This window comes from Rattus norvegicus, chromosome 5 (genome assembly GCF_036323735.1).
Source record: "Rattus norvegicus strain BN/NHsdMcwi chromosome 5, GRCr8, whole genome shotgun sequence".
Lineage (NCBI taxonomy): Eukaryota > Metazoa > Chordata > Mammalia > Rodentia > Muridae > Rattus > Rattus norvegicus.
Window position 1 is genome coordinate 112,029,058 of NC_086023.1, and position 6,895 is coordinate 112,035,952.

The 6,895-nt window shown below is 40.2% G+C and overlaps 1 pseudogene; it reads left to right on the forward strand.

Moving 5' to 3' along the window:
* The first annotated feature begins 406 nt into the window (after nucleotides 1–406).
* Spcs2-ps1 (signal peptidase complex subunit 2, pseudogene 1) lies at nucleotides 407–1,160 on the forward strand (annotated as a pseudogene).
* Nucleotides 1,161–6,895: the final 5,735 nt, after the last annotated feature.

A 6,895-nucleotide genomic window follows, 5' to 3' on the forward strand; every position in this document is an offset into this window, starting at 1 on the left:
GCTGGTTCAACTGGCATGAAGCAGAATGCAAATTGATACATTCTTCCTTGTACAAGTTCAAGTCCAAGTGGATCAAGGACCTCCACATAAAACCAGCTGCACTGATACTAATAGAAGAGAAAGTGTAGAAAAATTCGAACACTTGAGCACAAGGGAAAATTTCCTGAACAGAACACCAACAGCTTATGCTTTAAGAACAACAGTCGACAAATGGGACCTCATCAAATTGAAAGGCTTCTGTAAGGCAAAGAACACTGTCAATAGGACAAAATGGCAACGATCAGATTGGGGAAAAAAACAATCCTACATCAAATAGAGGGCTGATACCCAATATTTATAAGGAACTCAAGAACTTAGACTCCAGAGAACGAAGTAACCCTATTAAAAATGTGGTACAGGAGACAACATGGAAGAGGTGGTGTCTCGGGATGGGTGAAACAGTGGTGGCAGAGGCAGTAGTGGGCCTGGCGGTGTCCCAGCTGAGGGACAGTCAGCAGTCTCAGTGGTTTGTTGGGTAAGTGAATAATTGATAATGATCCCTGTATTAATTGGGATGTAAAAAAGTGAGATGGATCAGCTGTGAAAAACTCTCTGGATGATTCTGCCAAAAGGGTATTCCTGCAAAAGTACAAGTACGTGGAGAACTTTGATCCTATTGAAGGTCGCCTTACCATCTCTACCATCCCCTGCTTCTTTGCCATACTGGCTTTGATCTGGGATTACATGCATCCTTTCCAGAGTCCGAGCCAGTTTTGGCATTGCGTGTCATAGTCCTATTTCTTGATGATGGGCTGACCATTCATCCCTCAGATAAAGAGAAGAGCATCTTCCTAGTGGTCCACAGAAGAGACCCTAGAGGAAGGGATCCTGATGATCTTTGGCAGCTGCCATCCAGCCTCAAAAGGTTCAATGACAAATACACCCTGAAGTTGACCTCCATCAGTGGGAGGACAATGCAGCAGCTGGAAGCCAAGTTCACCAAGTCCATTGCTAAGTAGTTTTACCACAGCGGGACATTGACCATAGATGCATATGAATCTGAAATATCCAGGCTCCATGACAGTCTCATCACAGAAAGAAAAATAGTGAATTCTAAAAGTTCTCCTTCTGCTAGTTGTTATGAATTACTGGAGGATATGGGAAAAAGACAGGATACTTAAGCTTGGTCAAGTAAGAAATGTTAAAGAAGCATCCTTGATCTGCTGAATGGTTTTCTGTTTTCCTTAAGAAGCACTTTTGTAAAAGCTAAGCATACTATTTCCTTTGTGCTTAACAGTACTTTATACAGTATAGCTTTGTGCCATGCAATGTTTGATTGCCCAGTTCTTAAGAACTACTAACCTTGCTGGGGTGAGGTAATGTTCACCTATAATTCCAGCACTCAGAAGGTGGAGGAAGGACTGAGTTTGAGGCTGACCTGGTCTATAGAGCTAGGACCCATCTTGAAGAGTGGGTACTGTTAACTTGTTCTGACTTTGTGTTGACCCTGCATCAGCAACTATTTCCTTAAATTCAGGATAGAATTTCTTAAGTATGACATCTTTCCTTTACACAGAATTTTTGTGGTGTATATATATGATTTGGGGAGAATTATTTTTTAAAATAATACAAAATAGCTTTTTTAATTTGTTTAAAGTAGAACTGCCTGTTACATTTTGTGCTCTTAACCAATTAAAGAAGTCAGTGGCATTTTAGTTTAAAAAAATGGGATATAGACCAAAACAAAAAAAAAAATCTCTGCTGAGGAATATTGAAAGGCTGAGAAGCAGCTGAAGAAATAATGTTCAACATCCTTAGTGATCAGGGAAGTGCAAACCAAAACAACCTTGAGATTCCACCTCACACCAGTCAGAATGACTAAGATCAAAAGTTCAGGTGACTGCAGATGCTGGCAAGGAAGTGGAGAAAGAGGAACACTATTCCATTGGTGGGATTGCAAACTGGTACAACCACTCTGGAAATCAGTCTGGCAGTTCCTCAAAAATTGGACATAGTACTACCTGAGGACCCAGCTATACCACCCTTGAGCATATACCCAAAAGATGCTCTTACATATAATAAGGACACATGCTGCACTCTGTTCATAGCAGTCTTATTTAAAATAGTGGGAAGCTGGAAAGAACCCAGGTGCCCTACAACAAAGGAATGGATACAGAAAATGTGGTACATTTAACAATGGAATACTACTCAGCTGTGTAATAATTGCCCTTCAATTTTTAGTTCCCTTTCTTCTTATTCTCTAAGAAATTACTAAAAATGCTATTTAAGATATAAATGGTTCATTTATACCCACATTTAGAACATAGTTTGTGGCAAGGAAATGGAGATTACTTGCACTTATATTAATTGATCGCATCCTGTCTCTAGCCAAGAAGAAGAGATCAATCAATGTCATTGCTCAGTAACTTCTTAATATTCTTAGACCCCAGCCCAGGAAATAATTGCTTTTCTCTTTAATGTGTGTGCGTAGGTGTGTGTGTGTGTGTGTGTGTGTGTGTGTGTATTCTTACTGCTATAGAGTTCATGTGAGTAATCCACCAAGCTATGCCAAACACTAATCTAATCTATTACCACATAGGAATACCCAAAACTTGTCTTCTAGGTGATTCTAGTTCTTTAAAAGTTGACAATAACGACTCACACCACTGGTTATTTCAACAGTGACTGATAGATATTTATCTTCAGAATTTAAATTATATTGTTCTATGGTTTCTTATTTAGAAATTTTGTGAAAGCACTGATGACACTTATTTTTCAACCTTTTATGCATTGACATTTTTCCTTAGGTTTTTTTTTTAAGATTTATTCATTTGTTATTTATAAGTACACTGTAGCTGTCTTCAGGCACACCAGAAGAGGGCATCAGATCTCTTTACAGATGGTTGTGAGCCACCATGTGGTTGCTGGGGTTTGAACTCAGGACCTCTGGAAGAGCAGTCAGTGCTCTTAACCACTGAGCCATCTCTCCAGCCCCAACCTTAGGTCTTTTAATATTTACTCTTATTACATAGTTAAAGTTTTGACCATGCTATCTGATAAAATATGTTCTAGATATTCTTTGTGTCTATTTGTCTCTTTATATTACTTCGAAATTTTTCATGTATAATTTTATTGAATAAATTATTGCCCACGGGTTCTTAGATTGAGATTCTGTAATATGTTCCAGTGTCCTAAGAATTTTGGGCCATGCTACATAATTTTTGCCTATATGTTTGCCTAAAAGAATTATTTTCTCACTTATCTCAATGTGTGAGATAAGTTCTGTTTCACTTCGTTACGCATGGGTCTCTTCATGTGTATTCTTTGGTTGGTGGTTTAGTACCAGGGGTATGGTTGCTTGGTATTGTTGTTCTTCCTGTGGGGTTGCAAAACCCTTCAGCCCCTTCACTTCTTTCTCTAACTCTTCTATTTGGGACCCTGTGCATAGTCCAGTGGTTGGCTGCAAGCATCCATCTCTGTATTTGTCAGGTTCTGGCAAAGCCCCTCAGCTATATCAGGCTCCTGTCAGCAGGCACTTCTTAGCATCCTCTGTAGTGTCTGGGTTTGGTGTTTATATGGGATGGATCCCCAATTGGGACTGTCTCTCGATAGCCTTCCCTTCAGTCTCTGCTCTACATTTCGTCTCCAAATTTTCTCCCTTGAATAATTTGTTCCCCCTTCTAAGAGGGACTGAAACATCCACCCTTTGGTCCTCCTTCTCTTTTTTTTTTTTTTGGTTCTTTTTTCGGAGCTGGGGACCGAACCCAGGGCCTTGTGCTTCCTAGGTAAGCGCTGTACCACTGAGCTAAATCCCCAGCCCCTGGTCCTCCTTCTCTTACATTCCATGTAGTCTGTGAATTGTATCTTTGGTATTTTGAGCTTTTGGGGTAATTTTCACTTAACAGTGACTGCATACCATGTAGGTTCTTTGGGACTAGGTTACCTCATTCATATTTTCTAGTTCCATCCATTTGCCTAAGAATTTCTTGAAGTCATTGTTTTTAATAGCTGAGTAGTATTCCAATGTGTAAATGGACCACATTTTCTGAATCCATTCCTCTATTGAAGGACATCTGGGTTCTTCCCAGCTTCTGGCTATTATAAATAAGGCTACTATAAACATAATGGAGCGTGCGTGCGTCCTTATTATATGTAAGAGCATCTTTTGGGTATATGCCCAACGGTGGTATAGCTGGGTCCCCAGGTAGTATTATGTCCAATTTTTGTGGAACTGCCAGACTGATTTCCAGAGTGGTTGTACCAGTTTGCAATTCCAACAGCGATGGAGGAGTGTTCCTCTTTCTCCACATCCTCGCCAGCATCTGCAGTCACCTGAGTTTTTGATCTTAGTCATTCTCACTGGTGTGAGGTGGAATCTCAGGGTTGTTTTGATTTGCATTTCCCTTATGACTAAAAATGTTGAACATTTCTTTAGGTGTTTCTCAGCCATTCGATATTCCTCAGCTGAGAATTCCTTGTTTAACCCTGTACCCCATTTTTTAATAGGGTTATTTGATTCTCTGGAGTCTAACTTCTTGTGTTCTTTGGATATTTTGGATATTAGTCCTCTACTGAATATAGGATTGGTAGAAATCTTTCCAAAGCTGTTGGTTGCCATTTGGCCCTTATGACAGTGTCCTTTGCCTTACAGAAGCTTTGAGGTTTTATAAGGTCCCATCTGTCGATTCTTGATCTTAGAGCATAAGCTATTGGTGTTTTGTACAAGGAATTTTCTCCAGTTGCTATGTGTTTGAGGCTCTTTCCCACTATTTCTTCTGTTAGTTTGAGTGTATCTGGTTTGATGTAGAGGTCCTTGATCCACTTGGACGTAAGTTTTATACAGGGTGATAAGAATGGATTGATTTGCATTCTTCTATATTCTGACTTCCAGTTGAACCACCAGCATTTGTTGAAAATGCTATCTTTTTCCCACTGGTTGGTTTTAGCTCCTTTGTCAAAGATTAAGTGACCATAGATGTGTTTGTTCATTTCTGGGTCTTCAATTCTATTCCATTCATCTACCTGACTGTTTCTTTACCAATATGGTACAGTTTTGTTTTGTTTTGTTTTCCATCTTTAATAACTTGAGTATTTCTTATTTACATTTCGATTGTTATTCCCTTTCCCTGTTTCTGGGCCAACATCCCCCTAACCTATCCCCCTCCCATTCTATATGGGTGTTCCCCTCCCCATCCTCCCCCCATTCCCGCTCTCCCCCCAACAATCACGTTCACTGGGGGTTCAGTCTTGGCAGGACCAAGGGCTTCCCCTTCCACTGGTGCTCTTACTAGGATATTCATCACTCTTTTATACAGCTTGAGTTCAGTAGTGGTAATTTTCCCAGAAGCTCTTTATTGTTGAGAAGAATTTTTTGTTATTTCAAATAAATTTGCAATTTGCTCTTTCTAACTCTATGAAGAATTGAGTTGGAATTTGATGGGAATGCATTGAATTTGTAGATTGTTTTTGGCCAGATGGCCATTTTAGTCTACTAATCCTGCCAATCCATGAGCATGGGAGATCTTTCCATCTTCCTTCTTTGATATACTTCTTCAGAGACTTGAACTTCTTGTTCTACAAATGTTCAACATTCTTAGTCATCAGGGAAATCCAAATCAAAACAACCCTGAGATTCTACCTCACACCAGTCAGAATGGCTAAGATCAAAAACTCAGGTGACAGTAGATTGTGGCATGGATGTGTAGAAATGGGAACACTCCCCCTTTGTTGGTGGGATTGCAAGCTGGTACAACCACTCTGGAAATCAGTCTGGCAGTTTCTCAGGAAAATTGAACCTGACGACCCAGCTATACCACTCCTGGCATATACCCCAAAAGACACTCCAAAGTATAACAAGGACAAATGCTCCACTATGTTTATAGCATCCTTTTTTATAATAGCCAAAGCTGGAAAGAACCCAGATGTTCCTCAATAAATGAATTGATACAGAAAATGTGGTACATTTACAAAATGGAGTACTAGTCAGCTTTTAAAAACAATGACTACATGAAATTCTAAGCAAATGGATAGAACTAGAAAATATCATCATGAGTGATGTAACCCAATCACAAAAACACATGTTATACGCTCACTGATAAGTGGATATTAGCCCAAAATCTTGCAATAACCAAGAAACAATTCTCAGATCATATGATGATCAAGAAGGAATACAAAAAAGTGATTGCTTCGGTCCTTAGAGGGAAGAACAAAATACTCATGGGAGGAAATACAGGGACAAAGAGCGGAGCAGGTACTGAAGAAAGGGTCCTCCAGAGACTGCTCTACCTGGAGATCCCTCCCATATGGGTCCCCCAAAGCCAGTCACTGTTGCTGATGCCAAGAATTGCTTGCTGACAGGAGCCAAATATGGATATCTCTTGAGATGTCTTCACAGAAACTTACTGATACAGATGAGGATGCTGGCAACTAACTATTGGACTAAGCACGGGGACCCCAATGGAGGAGTTAGAGAAAGAACTGAAGGTGTGAAGGAGTTTGCAACCCCATAGGAAGAACACAGTATCAACCAATCAGACCCCACCAGAGCTCTTAGGTATTAACCCACCAATCAATGAGTACACATGGAGGGACCCATGACTCCAGCAGCATATGTGGCAGAGGATGGGATTTCCTAGCATATGTAGGAGGAAAATCCCTTGGTCCTGTGAAGGCTCATTTCCCCAATGTAAGGGAATGCCAGGATGTTGATGTGGAAGTTGGTGGGTGGGAGTGGGAGCATCCTCATAGAAGCAGGGGGAGGGGAAGATATAAGGGAGAAGGGGAAAAGGGGATAACATTTGAAATGTAAATACATAAAATAACCAAGAAAAATAAAATTAATAAAAAACAAATGAAGTGTCGGTTCTTTCTACTGGACACTCCTTTAGACTCAGGCGTTAAGAGGCAGAGATCTGAA